Genomic DNA, 16,860 nt, shown 5'->3' on the forward strand with positions numbered 1-16,860 from the left:
AATGAACACGCATGTAAACACCTGGGCGGTAGGTAACATCTCCTACATTCGTGAAATACGCTCAGACGAGTACCGGGGATGCTTTTACGAATATGTAAAACGGTAAGTAAACCACACGACGCCATTCCCGCGGCGCCGAGCTCGGCCCAGTGTGCCCGGGGGTGGATCTGCAGTAACCATCTTACTGTATTTGCTCTTATTGGTTAACATTTTTAGCGTCTGTCATTTTTTAGATTATTTGAAAAAAAAAATCAATATTGCTTTACACATTTTTGCTGATGCAAAGAATCGTCTTCCCGCCCTGTGGGGACTGCGCGTTCCCTGTGATGTGTGCATGAGGGTCAGACCCCGAGGGTGTACCCCGCAGGATGGAGCAGAGGTGGCCGGGGTCCTGGGCCGCCCCTGCCACTCCTCAGCGGGGAGCGATGCCCGTAGCCTTTCCCCTGGGGAATGGGACCAACCGGTGACAGCCCCGGGGCCCCGGGCTCCCTCCAGCCGGGCCCACGAAGGTCAGTGCTTGCGACGGCTGCGTTGCTAACCGGCTGCAGTTCGCTGCTGGTCCAGGGTGTCCCGGCCGGTGCCCAGCCAGCCACCCTGGCCTCAGGGATGGAGACAAGCGTCCTCTCTCACAGCGACGCACGACACGTTTTGCATCCAGATGCTGGGCCTGGTTAGGAGGCGGGGAGGCCGGGGCAGAGGAGGGAAGTTTCCAGGAGCAGTGGGAGGCTCCAGACCCCAGCGGGCGGCCAGGGCTGTTATCTGAGCCGGCCATCAGCGTGGATCCAATGTTCCCGGTCTCCTCCCCAGAAGCAGTGACCTGCAGGGACCTTGAAGCCGGCTGGGCTGGGAACAGCCTCTGAGCGGGGGAGGACCTCGGGATGGTCTCCACAGGAGAGGAAGCTGCCAGAAGGAGAAGGAACAGACGTGCAGCTTGGGAGTGAGGCTCTGGACACCACACTCGGGGCCCTGGGGGGACCGGGCCGGGGGTACACTGGCAGGGGGGGCACATGGAGGGCAGCCTGAGGGCTTGGCAAGCTCTTCTGCTGTGACTCCAGCCCCCCCCCCCCGGCTGGGCACTCTTGCTCTCACCTCTCCGGGCTCCCAGAGAAGTGCCGCACGGTGGCCAGCCCCGGGGAGCCCCGCAGAGCCCTCAGAGCCCGGGACCCTGCATCTCTCCAGGGCAGACTTCCGGCCTCCGGCTGCAGGCCCAGGGACCCGGGGCCAGTCACCGCGGACGTGCCCGCAGCACACAGGGCAGCTGCTGGTGGAGAGCCCTCTTGTCCCTGAGACCGGGGGGCCACCTGGTTCCATCGTGGTCCACCCGGGGGAGACCCTCCAGCCTCCGACCCTGACCCTGTGGGCACGGGGGACCAGAGCCCGAGTGTGCGAGGGCCAGGTGTCACCGGGGTGGCCGGCAGCCTCATCTGGGGGCTCGCTCACTGCACAGCTGCCGTGCTGGGGGAGGGCCCACGCGGGGCTCTGACCCGCCGGCCAGGCAACCGCCTCAGCTTCCCGCTCTGGGCCCCTCGACACGTCGCTCCCACTAATTCAAACTCCGGGCACCCCAAGCTCCCCCTCCTGTGCATATACAAGGCCCGGGGCAGAGGGGTCAAGCCCTGGAGGGGACGGGACCCATCTCCCCCCACCCCTGCCCCCCATGCAGGCTCGGCAGGGATGAGGTGGGGGCCACCCTGGAGGACGAGGCTCTACCCGGCGTGCGGTGTGGCCTTAGGGAACAACCCTGCGTGTCCTCAACATCAGCGAAGCCGTGGCCAAGTGTCTGCCTGGTGCCTGGGACACTGCCTGTCCCCACAAGGCAGGGGCCCAGGGGCAGCTGCTCTCGGCACCCCCCTCCCCGAGCAGGGAGGACCAGCTGCACGATCAGGAGGACCCACGAAATCCCAGGACAGAAATCCTGGGCGCCTGGGGGACCCAGAGGCCGAGCCGGCCCCGCAGCCTCGCCCAGGGGGCTGGTGAGCGGCCCTCGCCGCCTAGCGGTGTCTTGTTGGCCGCTGTGGGGAGTCATCACCCTCCGGTCCTCTGTGCGCGACTCGTGACTTCGGGAGGCCATCAGCACCACCGATCCTGGAGCATTTCGTCGCCTGCCTCCCCTGCTGTCGCCGCCATCACCCCGTCCCCCTCCCCCTGCCGCCCCCCCTCCCCCTGCCGTCCCCCCCCCCACCCCCCCGTCCTGGGCAGACCGCAATCCACGCTCTGTCCCGAGGACCTGCGGGTTCTTTCTGCTGCTTGGCCGCCGTGGGCCTTCCCCCCGCAAGGGTCTGCAGGCCCCCACGCGAGCGCGGCGTGGAACTGCCGGGTCATGCGGCAACGCCGCGGTTAACTCTCCGCTTGTGCAGAGCAGCTGCACCGGCTTGCCCGACCCGCGGTGCGAGGCCGCGACAGTCCCCGTCCTCGCGGCTGCATTGTGCGCCTCTGATTACAGCCAGCCTCGTGCCTGTGCAGCGGGGCTCATCGGGGCTCATCGCGGCTGTGATTTGCATCTCCCTGATGGCTAATGATGTTGAGCCTCTTTCATGTGCTTATTGGCCATCTGCAGACTCCTCCGGAGATGTATATAGTATCTTGCATTTGACAAACGCTTGCACACTTCCTGTCTGGTGTGCAGAGTGCATTTATGTGTTTATTTTTGATCCGGCAATACTTTCTTCTTTGCACCCTCCTCCCTCCCCGGAGGTGGGGGTGCAGCATCCCCTTCCCTCCACCTTCCTCCAGTAGGAGAACCAGAGGGTCCCCGTGACCAGAGCCGAGGGGGTGACTGTCCGGTTGCCAGAAGCATGGAGACAGCCCTCGGCGCTGCGGGGTGCTCGGGGCGGCTCTGCAGCTGGGCTGGGGGCGAACAGCCTCCCCACAGACAGAAGCAGCCCTGAGAGGCCGCTGGGGAGCAGCGCAGGACCCGTGGGCCCATTGGGAACCTCCCAAGCACGGGGGGACTGTCGCTGGGCTTTGGGCAGCTCCCTCTACCCCTGCCCAGGCCTGTGTGGCTCTGAGTGGGATTTCCTGAATTTGGGACCCAAGAGGAAAGGCAGAGAGACACCCCCCTGACGCCTCTCAGGGGCAGGCTGGGCAGGAGGAGGCCGAGGGCCGGGGTGTAGGTCGTGTTCCTTGGGCATCCTCAGCCGCCCTGGGCCACTCAGCTGGCACAGGACCCGACGAGGTCTCAGGGGGCCTCAGACAGCCCAGCCAGATGCTTGTCCCCGTCGCGGAAGTCCTGTAGCCAGCCCTGGAGAAGCTCATGGGCGCTCGTGGAACACGGTGTCTCGAAGTTCGCAGGAAAGCACACGAGCTGTTTGACGTGGGCCAGCGAGCAAGTTTACTGTGAAAATTCTAAAAATCCTGCAGGGGCCGAGGGGGGCGGAGCTACCAGCTTTCTGGGAACCTACCGTTCACCAGACCTGGTGCCAAGCACGTCACACCTGCTGCAGGTGAGGACACCGAGGCCCGGCCGGGATCCGTCAGTCACCAGGGAGGGGGGCCAGCAAGCGCGTGGCTCCCCTGGCATCGCGGAGCGCGGTCCACGGCCCGGGCTGCGGGGCTGGGTGGCGGGGCCTGGTGTCCGCCCCGTCAGAGAGGTGGGCATGGGGCTGCCTCACGCCCGTCAGGGCACACGCTGCCCCGCTGAGCGGACCTAAGAAGTGGATCAGAAAGCCCCTTGACACGTGCTCTGATTTTGTTTGATTTTAATAGGAATCGCGTATCCCCTGGAATTGAGGGGTTTGGCAAAGGTGTAAAATTGGCGCGTACGTGCCTACGGCTGGGCAGACCTATGTGCACTTGGGGAGCTTCCCCTAACTGCCAAGCCCAGCCACACTCTTAGAAGAGATTAAAATTTGTGAATCAAAGAGGATGGTGAGTGTGAACTGCCCCTCTCGGCAACGGCACGTGCCCTCGACAGCGGTGACAAGGCTCTGGACCGGCGCTGGCCAGTGTAACTCGTAGCTTGGTGCCCCGATCGGAGCCGGGCCTTCTGATCCGATCCGGGTGGTGGCGATGCAGGTGGAAGAGGTGGCCCTGGACTGCGGGGAGCAGGTCCTGAGTCGCCGTCCCCTCCCCTGGCCGTCCCCTGACCCGCTCGCCCGGTCTCGTCCAGGGCTAAGCCTTCAGTGTCTCCTGTTGGGTGACGGGGCCGTGCACTCCGGCGCAGTCACTGGCCAAGAACCACTCGGCCGTGCTCACCCCGCTGTCCCTGGGGCCCTGAGGACTCTCCACGGAGACCGCGTGAGATCCACGGATTTGTCTCTGTCTTTAACAAAATAAACACAAACGATAAGCCTTTTTATTTTGAGATAATCCTAATTCCCGTGCAGCTGTAAGAAGCGACCCCCTGGACCCTTCAGCCGGGCTCCCCCCGAAGGCAGCCTCCTGACCGCGGACAGCCCCGTGTCACAACCAGGGAAGCGGCTTCGGCGCGGCCCATGCGCCCGGCTCTGATGTCACCAGGCCTCTGTGCACCCTTCCGGGGGGCGGGGGTGCGTTTAGTGTCATGCAAGCGGACCACACGCGGGCGCCCGAATCCAGAGCCGCCGGGAGCACCCAGGACGGCTGCAGGGCAGCCTGGAGCCCCCGTCACGGCGGCCGCGGCCTCCCTCCCCACCCCCGGTCAGCGCCCGGCTCCGGTCTCACCGGCACACAACCTCCCCCCGACGCCAGTCCCCCGTGATCACCCAGGGCTTGGCGTGGCTGCGTGCTCTGTACGCGGACGGGCCCATCCCTTCCCCCTGCCCGCGCCCGCGGGGCATCCGCGTGCTCTCCGGTTGGGGGCTGTTGGGAATGAGGCCTCCGGAGCGTTGGTCTGCGCCTCTGCGTGCACGGAAGTGTTCCTTTCTGTGGGGGGAGTGCCCCGAGGGCAGCCGTGGGGTCGCAGGCCAGTGACCTGTCTCGTTTGGTAGGAAGCGGAGGTACCGCTTTACAATTTAGCAAATGTCCTCGGACCCGCGGGGCGGGGCGCGCAGCCCCCCACGGCCGTGTCTACAATGCCGGCAAATTCCGAGTATGCTGCTCCGGTTGAGTGCGCGGCGAGGCAGAAGCCCGCAGGCCGCCGTCCGGAAGGAAAGCGTTTCTCGTGGGTTTTTTTCCCGGTAACCGTGGGTGCCGCCTTCGGCACTGCCGCCGGCCAGACACGAGGCGGTTCCTTGACAGCTCGGGCCACTGGGACCCGGAACCCTCCCAGCGACCTTCCCCTCTGTCACATCCCGACGCACCGGGTGGATCTCCTACCTTCGCGCGATTTTGCAACGTGATGTCTCAGTCGTTTGGGAAATACCGGTTCTCTGGGTCACGCGGAGCTTCACAGGAAGACACGTCCCGTTGTCCAACTCCGGAAGGTCCCAGTCGCTGGTGTCACCCCGTCTCAGGTCTTCACGTAACGGGGAAGCTCTGAGGTTTTCCGCGGTGGACCCACGTTTTCCGAAATTCCAGTTTTCACTGGAAAGGTGACGTCGTATCGCCGGCAACACTGTGAGTCATTTCCCTTGACGCACGGGTTCACTCCTTTCGTTCTCCAGAAAGTAGCTGCCAAGTCATGAAATCTGAGTAGCTTGCGGGTGGCAGATGGTGCCGAGGAGCAGTGGTGCCCCGTGGCAGGAGGGGGCCGCGCTTGCCCTCCACGCCTCCGTGTTTCAGCCCCCGAAGCGCTCCACGGGCTCTTCCCACTTTGGAAGATTAAAAGGAGGGGCACCTCGGGCGTTGAGATTTAATAAAAGCAATAATTTTCCCATGTTCCCCGGGTGCCTGGTGGTGGGGTGTGCAGGGGCAGGTGCCACGGCCTTGACCAGGGTACGTCCTCAGCCTCCCCCGTCGTCAGCCTCACCTGCCGCGGCTTTGCACCGTCGCTGCAAACATGCACCTGTCGCCACGAAGCGGCCGCTCGGTGCTGCACCCAGAGCTCTGAGGCACCCAGGGCCTGCACACAGCCCCACGAATACTTCCTCCGCCGTCAGGTCACCGGGGGAGCCCCATCTCCTCACCCTCCCCGCCTGCCGAGTGCACGAAATGTTCCTACAGGACACATTGAAGGGAAGCTTAGCAAGCTCCACCGCGGTCCCTTCCCATCAAATGGGACAATTTAAAACTCAATTTAACGCTACCTTTCTAATGAGCGTCGCTACCTATACAGAGACTTGAAAGTATTTAAACTACCTTGGGGCGCTCGGGGGGTTCAGTAGGTTCAGCGACCTGCTCCTGATTTCAGCTCAGGTCGTGGGATCGAGTCCCGCATCGCGCTCCCTCGTGGAGCCTGCTTCTCCCTCTGCCTGTGTCTCTGCCTCTCTCTCTGTGTCTCATGAATAATTAAATAAAGTCTTAAAAATATATATTTGTCCATGACCCCAACAATCAGCTCACGGAATGAAATGTTAAATGTATAGTTTGCAGCCAGCCGACCCCGCCCCTCGAGGAAACGTCGTATTGGTAGGAGAAACAGCCCTGTAACAAACAGCACCGGTGCGTGGGAAGCCTCTCCAAGTCGCTCACATCATAATAATAATAATCTATAACATTAGTATCGGATTTAATAACATTGTCATATTTCATTATGATTTTAATAATTATCAATATAATGTAACATCATACTAGACAATGACTATAATGTGAAAATGTAATATAAACTATGGATGTTAGAATATATTATGATTATGATAATTATACTATATTAATATATTCTGTCTTCCTACCTACGTGGGGTTGTCCCATCACCCGGCACCTGCGTTCTCAGCTTCACTAGATGTTGGCCCTTGGCTGCCCGAGGACGTTGCCGGGGGTTCTCGTCTTTTACATCTTCTGCAGTATTTGGGGCAATGAGACTTGTAAAATTTTGTGGACCTCGTGGCATGGGATGGAATTCTATTGCAGCGTAATTTGCTTTTCTTTGAGTATTAATGAGGTCGGTCATGTCTTTGAATCTAGTTACCATTGACTATCGCCTTCTCAACTCTTAATATTTTTGTACTCTGGGGACCCCCGGGTGGCTCAGCGGTTCAGCGCCTGCCTTTGGCCCAGGGCGTGATCCTGGAGTCCCAGGATCGAGTCCCACATCAGGCTCCCTGCATGGAGCCTGCTCCTCCCTCTGCCTGTGTCTCTGCCTCTCTCTCTATCATAAATAAATAAATCTTAAAAAATATATTAAAAAATATTTTTGTAGTCTTTATCATTTAAAAGTTTTGGAGGATACTATTTTTTTTTTTTTTGAGAGAGAGAGAGAGAGAGAAAGAGTGTGTACACACGTGATGGGGAGCCCAGTGAGGGGCTCGATCCCATGACCCTGAGGTCATGACCTGAGCCAAAATCAAGTCGGGTGCTCAGCAGACCGAGCCGCCCACGTGCCCCAGGAATTCTTGCAAACACTGGATTTTCACCATCTGACCGTGTTGGTGGTACAGACACCTTTTCCCACGCGCTGGCCTTCCCTTGCATTCGTGATGCAACCCTCCAATGTACACTTCGTACTGTTAGTACCGTCAGACTGACCACTCCGGTCCCGTGCCTTTTGGGACTTCCTAATAAACCCTTCCCTACCGCAAAGTCACAAAACACCTCCCTCCAGTTTCTAACAAAACTTCTAACGACTGACTTTGCACCACGAAGCTCTCGACCCACCTAGATTTTATCCCCGGGTGCCGTGGGAGTCGGGATCTGGTTTTTATTTTATTTTCTCCGCGCGGACAGCAAATTCCGAGCACCGCTCGCCGGATCCTTTCCCCACTGAGGAGAGGAGCACCACCTCTGAGGCTGGGGAGTCCTACTGAGAAGAATGCACGAGGCTTCGCTCTCTCGGGTGGGCGGGTGCTGGTTGAGTCCTGTGGGTCGGGCTGCTGGTCGGCTGCCGAGGCTCCCGCCCCTCCCCGACTCCCCGACTCTCCATCTGCTCCTTCCACCTGTCAGGAGAGGCGCTGACATCTCCAACGATGTTTTGGGATTTGCTTACAGGGCCCTCCGGTTGTTCCAGCTTCGCTTTGTGTATTTAGATTTGTTACGTCCTCGTGATGAACTAACCCTTGTATCGCGATAGAATGTTCCTCGGTGTTCCTGGTAATGCTCCCTGTCCCCGAGCTTCGTCCGATGCTAACAGACTCCCCAGCGTCCCTACGATCAGCGTTCATGCGGCGTGTCTGTTCGGGCCTTTCTGCTTTTGTTCCATTTATGTCTTTATATTCGAGGTGCGTTTCTCGGAGGCAGCTTATGGTTGGATCTTGTTCTCTGATCCAATCTGAGAGCTTTTGCCCTTTATTTGAAGGGCTTAGATGATTTATGTTCATCGTAATTATCACATTTAAATCTGCCTGTGATTTTACCTCTCATAATGCCTTGTTTTACTTGAACGGTTAATTCTCCTCAAAGAATTTAAGACGCGAGTACTTTGTATTTATCCACAAAGTTGCCGTTCCTGGCGCTCATCATTCCCGTGTGGATCCGAGTACTTATGCTCACTCCTGGCATCCGACAGACGCGTCCACCGGGACGTGTCGTTTCGCCTCTGTGACGACGTTGACGCCCGCAGGCACCGCCCTCACTTGACAGGAGTAGAAGCAGACGTTCAGGGCGCTCGTAGGTCTTCCCTGGTGTCTGGAAATCAGGCCCGGGACTGGAGTCCAGGGGCTTGTGAGAAGGCCCAAGTGTCCAAAGAGCCACCAGAGGGAAGAGTCAGGTGGGGCGTGTCGGGGCAGATGGACCCCCCTCCTGCCCAGGCCAAGGGCGGTGGGATGGGAGGACGGCGGGGTACGCACCGAGAGCGTCCATGGTGCACTTGGGCTGCGGTAGAGGGGTCTGCAGGGCAGGAGGGAGGTGGGAAGAGCTGTGGCTGCAGAGGAGGTGCCCTCACTGGGCCACCCTGCCCGCTCTGGGCCGAGGCTGCCATCTGCAGGGCACCAGCCTGTGACCTAGCATGGGAGTCCCCATCACCCCACCCCCCCACCCCCGACACCTGCCTCTGCCCTGGGCAGCGCCCTTTTCCCTGCACTGGGACACTCCTTGGTCATTTAGATCTCTGGGAACCGCGAGCGTGGACCCCGGCGTAGCGATCACAGGGGGCCTAGACCCAGGAGCTAGCGTGTCCATGCCGAGCCTGTGAACCGGGCGGTCGTCTCTGGGAGCGTCTGGACACAGGTGAGCCCCTCCCAGGTGCCAAGGAGGCTCACAGAGCGGGCCTGTGTACAGTCCCATCTCCCCTCTCAAGGCAGTGAGGCGATGTGGGGACGGGGATCCCCTAGACTCACGTTTTTGAGGCTGTAGGAGGGGACATGACCCGAGGCTGTCACCCAGCCCAGAGGTGGTTTGGAGACAGCTGCCATTTAGTTGGGCTTTTCCTGAAGAAAATAGCAGGATATCGTGATATCCCTTGTGAATTAACCCTGCTCCCTGCCCGAGGCCCCGAGGTCATTAGTCTGTGCTCCCCACCGCCCGTGCTCCCCGTGACCCCTGCTCCCCACGGCCCCTGCTCCCCGCTGCCCCTGCTCCCCATGGCCCGTGCTCCCTGGGGCCTCTGCTCCCCGGGGCTTCTACTCCCTGCGACCCCTGCTCCCCATGGCCCCTGCTCCCCGCTGCCCGTGCTCCCCACGGCCTCTGCTCCCCGCAGCCCGTGCTCCCTGCGCATGTGCTCCCCAGGTTCTGGGCTAAGTGAAGGACCCCAGGGCCCACAGCCTCACGCTCACCGCTGTCCGTGACCCCTGTCCTTGGGCCCCCTCTCCCTGCAGGGCCTCCTTTAGAACATCTCCCCCCACAAAGAGGAAGCGCTGCACCCCTTAGCAGTAAGTGCGCACTACCCAGCTGCCCCGCCACCCTCGGGACCACTTGCCAACTTTCCCTTTCTGCAGACTTGCCCGCAGTTCCCGGTTTCCTGTTCATGCGGCACAGCCTCGGATCATGGGGTCAGGATCCATCTACAGGGCAGCACGAGCTGGCACTTCATACCTCATCTTTGTAGAACAACATTCCCTGTTGTGTGTGCTCCGTGTTGCACGCGTTCGTTGATAAGGAGACAGACGTTGCAGCTGTTTCCACTGTTCCGAGGCTGAGTCGTGCTGCTAGGAGCATTCGTGGGCAGATTTGCGTGGACGTGTTTTCGTTTCTTGTGAGCCTAGACCTCGGGGTCAAGTGCTACACCTTCGGGTCACTCTAGGCTTAGCAGTGTGAAGAACCGCCACACTGTTTTCCAAAGCGGCTGCTTCATTTTCAATCCAAACGTGAGTGTGAGGATCCCAACTTCTCCACATCCTTGCCAACGCTTGTTACTGTTGTTTAAAAGTTATTTCCATCCTCGTGCGCGTGGAGCGGCGTATCGCGGGGGCTGTGCCTTGCAGCTCCCCCGTGGCTAACTACGGGGAGACTATTGGCTGTTTGTGCATCTTCTTTGGAACCACGTCTGCACTGTCCTTTGCCCGTTCTCAAACTGAGCTCTTATTGTTGATGTCTTAGTGTTCTTTATATATTCTAGATACTGGTCCTTTATTACACGCAGCTTGCACATACTCTCTCCCATTCTCTGGGCTTTCTCTCACGTTCCTTATGTTGTCCTTTGAAGCATTGTAGTTGTTTTAGTCCTAGAAAGTCAAATTTATGTATTTTTATGTATGTGTGGTTTGTGCTTTCAGTGTCATATTGAAAGACATCGTGTCTAAACCTTGGTCATGTTGGTTTAGGCCAATTTTTTCTCCCAAGAATTTTAGAGTTTCAGCTCTTACATTTAGGTCTTTCTTTGTTTTAAGTCAGTATTTAAGGTGGTGTGAAATACATCTCCTCCTCCTCTTCCTCCCTCCTCTTCTTCCTCCTCCTTCTTTTCTTCTCCTTCTTCTTCTTCTTCTCCTCCTCCTCCTCCTCCTCTTCCTCCTCCTCTTCCTCCTCCTCCTCCTCCTCCTCCTCCTCCTCCTCCTCCTCCTCCTCCTTCTTCTTCTTCTTCTTCTTCTTCTTCTTCTTCTTCTTTTGCTTATGAAAATCCCATTATCCCAACACCATTTGTTGAAAAGACTCTTCTTTCTCTAGCAAATTGCCTTGGCACCTTTGTTGATAATCAATGGATTGTTTCTACTGTCAATTCCATTGCATTAACCTACATTTGTATCCTCCTGTCAGTACCACACTGTCTCGATTGATACAGGTTTTGGAATGAGGAACTGAGTGTGTCCCAACTATTTGTTCTTTCAAGATTATTTTGGTCAGGGATGCCTGGGTGGCTCAGTGGTCAAGTGTCTGCCTTGGGCTCAGGGCGTGATCCCAGAGTCCTGGGGTTAAGTCCCACATCGGGCTCTCTGCAGGGAGCCTGCTTCTCCCTCTGCCTGTGTCTCTGCCTCTCTCTGTGTCTCTCATGAATAAATAAATAAAATCTTTTAAAAAATAAGTTTCAGGCGTCACTGCATGCACCGTGTACCTGTCTACTACACCTGCTGGTGGCGGAGGCTCTACTGCGACTGCCCCCTCCTAAGAGTCCCTTTTATGGCGGCCTCTTTATCTCCTAAAGGAGCCCACCTCCTCGGCTTCATGCAGGAAGTCTACTTTTTGAGTCGTGTGGTTTCCCTTGACATCCTGCCGGCCAGAGTGGCTGAGGTTGCATCTCCAGTCCCCACGCCGGCAATAGTCTGGGAGCACCTCTCCTTAGTGATTTCGGGCCCTTTGCCTGAGACCCGCCCCCTCCTCTGCTGGGCCTCCTCCGCAGGCCGCCCTCCTGTCCTGGGCTCCTAAGACTCAGACCCCGGCCCTTATGCATTCCTACTTGTCCTGGCCCATTTCACTCACAGCCACAGCTCCGGGTAAGTCCCCACATGCTGACGGACCAGCTGGCCAGGTCTCCAGGGCCAACATTTCAGTGTCCCCTTTCTCGATGCCCACTGAGAGGGTGACACGAAGACAAGGAGTGATTATTCAAGCTTGTTCTTTGTGCCACCTACACACACAAGAGTCGAGGGCGACATTCAGTCTCCCCACTCTCTCTGTGCTCCCAGAAGGGGCCGTTTGACATGACATGTCTGTCTCACGTGCTTTTAAAAACTTGAGAATATAAAACTTCATTCAAGCATGAGAACAACCGATTAGGTGTTGGGGATTAGGGAGGGCGCCTGTCGTGATGAGCACCGGGTGACGTACGGCGGTGCTGAATCACTGTACTGTGCACCTGAAACTCGTATTACACTGTAGGCTGAGTAATTGGGATTTAAATAAAAACTTGAAAAAATAAAATAAAATGAAATGAAATGAAATGAAATAAAATAAAATAAAATAAAAAATAAAATAAAATAAATAAAATAGATGGGACTTCCAATGTCAATCATGGAGAAAGGGGGGGACCTGGAGCGGGAAGGGGATGGGGACGCTGTTAGTGAGTGGCCATGGGGGCATCGACTGGACAGGACGGGACGAGAGAGGGGCCCCTGAGGGAAAGGGTCACAGCACAGGGAGGGCCCTGAAGAGAGGAAGGGCTCCAGGGAGGGGTTCTTCCAGATGCTGGAGTAGAAGGGGCAGTTGGAAGGACCTGGGGAGAGAAGAAGGGAGAGGGTGATTGGAGGCGGAGGCAGGAGAGACAGTCCAGCAGGAAAAGGAAGCAGACGTGGAAGTGGAGAGGGAGCCCGCGCTGTCCACCCGGCCAGCCCCTCCCAGACCCAGACACCTGCTGGCCTGATGCCCTGGCCCGGGGCGTTGGGGTGACTGGTCAACCCGACTCTAGTGTTGGCCTTCACATCCCCCGCAGAGGATCACAGAGGCGGATCACAGAGGCCGCCTCGAAAACGGAACCACAGGTTAGCAGGAGTGACCCCAGGCAGGTGTCTGACCTCGCAGGGGAGGCCTCGCTAAACACAAACACCAGAGGAGTGAGACAGTGACGGCTGCGTCTCACCGCATAGCACGACGCCCCACACGCGGCCGCGCAGCACATGCACAGGAGGGCAGGTCAGCTGGGGAAACCCCTACATCAGTCCCCCCCAGGTGGACTTGCCTCACAGGGGACACCGCAGGGCTGCCGGGCCGGGGAGGGCCCTCCAGGCCTGGGACTCCGGGCCCCATTGAGACGAGCTCTCAAGCTCCCTCCCCGGCAGATCCCCGGGTCCCCACTGCCCAGGGTCTTCCCACGCATGTGCCCTGGTGAGGCTGTCCCTGACCACCGTCGGGTGATGACTCCCACTACCCGGCATTCCCGTGTCCCTTCCTGGCCTCAGTGTCTCCACAACAGCCCTTACGATGAGACATGATCGCTTTTGTCATTTACTGGTTTACTGTCTGCCTCCCCTAGAAACGGAACCAGCCGCAGGCCACGTGCTTGGACTGTTCTGTTCGCAGCTGTTTCTCTGACCCTGTGGGGGTGACAGGCACCCAGGACATGCTCAGGATGTGTTTGTCGGGGGCACAAGAGGCCCCGTGTGTTCAACACAGTGAGCGGGTCTGCAGAGCATCCACCGGCCTGCAGCGGGCCGCCCACTGGGAGGGGCCCGAGGTCACGGTCAGGGCTGTGCTGGGATCCAGGCACCGGGCAGACAGGGCCAAGCACACGCGCGTCTGGCCACAGAGCATCAGCCATGGTGGCCTTCCACGGAGGAGGTTTCCCATCTGACTCTCGAGTGTGAGGGAACGGGTCAGGAGCCACCTGCAGACTGGGTGCAGCTGGGAATGGTCCTCAGGGACCCAGCCGAGCCCCCGATGTGCCGGCTTTCTAGGGGCGTTAAGCATTGAGTGCGGTGAGAAACTGGTGTGCAGGGAACACACTTGTTCACGTCCAGAGTGCAACCTTGCTGCACGGCCGGGTGGACAGGGCGTCTGCTGGCCACACCAGCTCCCTGGCCGTGGCTGAGCCACATCACCAGCCCTCGATCCCGGGGGCCGGGCCCACGGCAGTTCCCTGGGATGGAGTTCGTGTGTGTGTGTGTGTGTGTGTGTGTGTGTGTGTGTGTGTGTGTGTTTGGAATTCCCAATTCATGGGGAATTGAGAAAACGTTTGGAAAGTGGGGGAAAATCTTACGGAGTGGAAACATTCCTTCTCAAAGCAAGGCCAGCACAAATGCCAGCGCCGGGACGGAAGGCCTGCTGCTCCACGGGCCAGTGGGCGGGAAGGGAGAGTCCGCGCGTGTCTGCACCCGTCATACTGACATGGGGTCTGAACTAGGGTGTCCCGGGCCCTCCGCACCCGTCCCCAGTACAGCCCGGCCCCTGCGGCACTGGGATTGATGGGTGGGCTTCAGGGAGGCGCAGACACACCCCCAGACACGAAACCATCTCAGGTGGACGCCGCCGTGGGTGGGTGCTGGACGACGGGCCCCCATCCCTCCCCGGGCTCCGGAAAGACCCAGCGAACCTGGACGTCACACCGCGGACCCGGTGACTGGTTTTCTGGAGACCGTGGTTTCATAAGCGAGCTGGCATTTGCAGCCGGGTGTTCGCTGCTGCTCTTGCCTGGAAACGTCACGTCCAATTCCGTGACCTGGCTCACGGAGAGTGTGACCCGGGCCCGGGGGGCCTTCGGGGAGGCTAAGCCTAACCAGATGGGAGCGGACACTGTCCATTTCCCGCAAATGCATCCAGATCAAATCCCACAGCCCCTTTTTTACTTGTTAATTCTGTTTCTGATTTGTGGCTCTTATTTGACTTTCAGATGAATTTAATAATTGCTTTAAAAGGAGAACTTGAAACCATTAAGGGGAGCAGCTCTATCCTGCCCCCGGCCATCTGCGGCTGCACTCGCGTTACCCTCTCTGAAGCCATGGGCGTGTTTCAGATCAAAGCTGCCTGCGTGGCCTGCCAAGACATGGGTTCACTGATAATTCTCCTATTTTCCTGGATACCACAGAAGCAGCACAGCCGTGTTCCTGGCAAGGCAGGGGCTTGGCCCTTCACAAACATACCGAAGCGTTTACGGTCACACGTGGACGTGACCTCGCTGGGCCCGGGGTCCGCTCTCTGGGACTCTTGTGCTTCACAGGAAGGAGGGGACGCTCCAGGTGCGGGGCTGGGCTGTGGGAAGTTCAGCACATGGCCGAGGCCTACCTGAGCCAAGTGAGGGGGCGGCGGCTGGTGATGAGGCTCCAGGGGCAGGGAGGGAGGGAGGGAAGGCTCTGTGGTCACACCCCCTGGGCCCCTGGCCTGCCCCTCCAGGCCTGGGCACCCCTGGACTGTCTGAGCCTCAGTTTCCACATGTGGAAAAGCAGGGTCTTGCAGGCAGAGAGCACTCACGGCCGGGTCACAAGCTATCCGTCGATGTCAGCCAGCGACGGTCAGGATGAACTCAGGATGCAGTGCTCAGACGCTACCCGATGTGGCCAAACGTGTCTGCACTTGCGCCTCTGACCACGATGACCAGGAGAGCCGGGGGGCTGGGGTGCAGACCCGCCCGCCGCAGCCGAGAGCTGGGCCCCCAGCCCGGGCGCCTGCATGGCCCCAGGCCCAGCTGGGCGGCCTGAGGTGTGTGGCCCGCAGGTGTCACGATGAGGGCAGGTGCCGGCCAACATCCCAAGAGGAGGCGCGGGGGCCGAGAAGGGCGGTTTCCCCAGGATCAACATAGGTCGATCGGTATCATCCATATCATGTTTTGTTTGCCACGGGAACTGACCATCCCGGTTGGGGGGGCGGGGGTCCAGCGAGGTCACGTGACCCGGGAGGTCCCAGGAGCCAAGAGCAGGTCCAGGATGGCGAGGGGATCTTCCCAGTCCCCAAGAAGCACGTTCCTAAGACGTAAAGTTGCTCTGAATTTAAAGACACATCCCCGAGGATCTTTCGGGAACAGGATTCCCAGACAGAAACATTACGTAGGTGAATCGCACACACGAGCTTTGAGACACGTTCAGAGAGTTGAAAGTGGGAGGATGAGAACATGTGCCTTCACGCTGGGGCGATGCTCACACGCCGCCTGCAGCCGTGCCCGCGGTCCTGACCCCACGTGGCTCAGGGACCGGGAGCCCGTCCTCCGCATGGGGAGAGTCACGCCGTGGAGGGGTGCCGGGGTGGGGGTGCAGGGGGGGCGGGAGAGCCTCCGTCCCAGGCCCTAGGCTCTGCTCCCATTAGCCAGCTCTGCGGCATTTATCAAAGGGAAGCAGGACGGGGAAGTGTTGACACAGGCCGGGGGCATCCTGCCGGCCACTCCAGGAAAACCGAGCAAAGGCAAACAAAGCAAGCCCACGCTCCCTCCTTGCCCGCCGCACCCGAGCCCCACTGTGGAAGGACGGGCGGAGGCGGGTCTGCAAGGGGAGGTGGACCAGCAGCCCCCTCTGGCCGGCCCGGCCCCAGCCTACCCCCCACCCTGCAGTCAGGCTCCTTGCAGCTCCGGCCGGCATCCCCTCCTCCCGCCCCGTCTGAGGCCCTTTAAAGTGGTTCCAGAGCTGACTTCCAGCCGCGGAGCAGCCACGGAGCGCAGCGAGCTAACCCCACAGCAGGCCTGGCGATGCTGGGGCCTCCCGGACAGGAAACGCTCTGCCCCGCCCCGCCTGGGCTTCCCATTCACACTGGACCCCTGCCCTGGCTCAGTCCTGAGAGACAGACTCGGACCCCGGGGGGACCTGGGGATTCTGCACGGGTGCCAGGGAGCGGGCGGCAGAGCTCTCGGTGACACCCCCACCCAGCGGCGGTGGCACTGCCCTGCTCAGGGGCAGCCTGGGCCTGCAGGACTGAGAAGCCTCCTGGAGCAAGTGTCCCCGGAGGGGGGGCGGTGGGGGGCCTCCAGCTGGGCCCACACCCGGAGGGAGAAGCAGAGAGGCAGGGCAGGAGGCTGGCCCGGGAGGAGGCTTCCGGGCCCCCCTGGAAGACCGCGGATAAGGGAGCTGCCCCAGCCCCCGACTTAGAAAGTGCCCTCGGCCTGCGCGCAGGTGCTGGCATCCCTAGGCTCCCTCCTTCCTGTGGAGACAAGGAAGGTGCAGCACAACGGACGAGGCGGGCAAATTC

The 16,860-nt window shown here is 59.5% G+C and overlaps 1 long non-coding RNA gene across 2 annotated transcripts; it reads left to right on the forward strand.

Moving 5' to 3' along the window:
* The first annotated feature begins 209 nt into the window (after positions 1–209).
* Positions 210–14,950, forward strand: LOC144296340 (uncharacterized). Of its 2 annotated transcripts, XR_013363507.1 has the most exons (4): positions 210–513; positions 811–937; positions 1,664–3,443; positions 3,706–4,504. It is a non-coding gene; the product is annotated as an uncharacterized LOC144296340 (long non-coding RNA). The 2 variants fall into 2 exon arrangements; XR_013363508.1 differs by lacking the exons at positions 1,664–3,443; positions 3,706–4,504 and adding an exon at positions 14,582–14,950 and having other exon boundaries at positions 256–513.
* The last annotated feature ends 1,910 nt before the right edge of the window (positions 14,951–16,860 follow it).

This window comes from Canis aureus, chromosome 24, assembly GCF_053574225.1.
Source record: "Canis aureus isolate CA01 chromosome 24, VMU_Caureus_v.1.0, whole genome shotgun sequence".
NCBI classification, from domain to species: domain Eukaryota; kingdom Metazoa; phylum Chordata; class Mammalia; order Carnivora; family Canidae; genus Canis; species Canis aureus.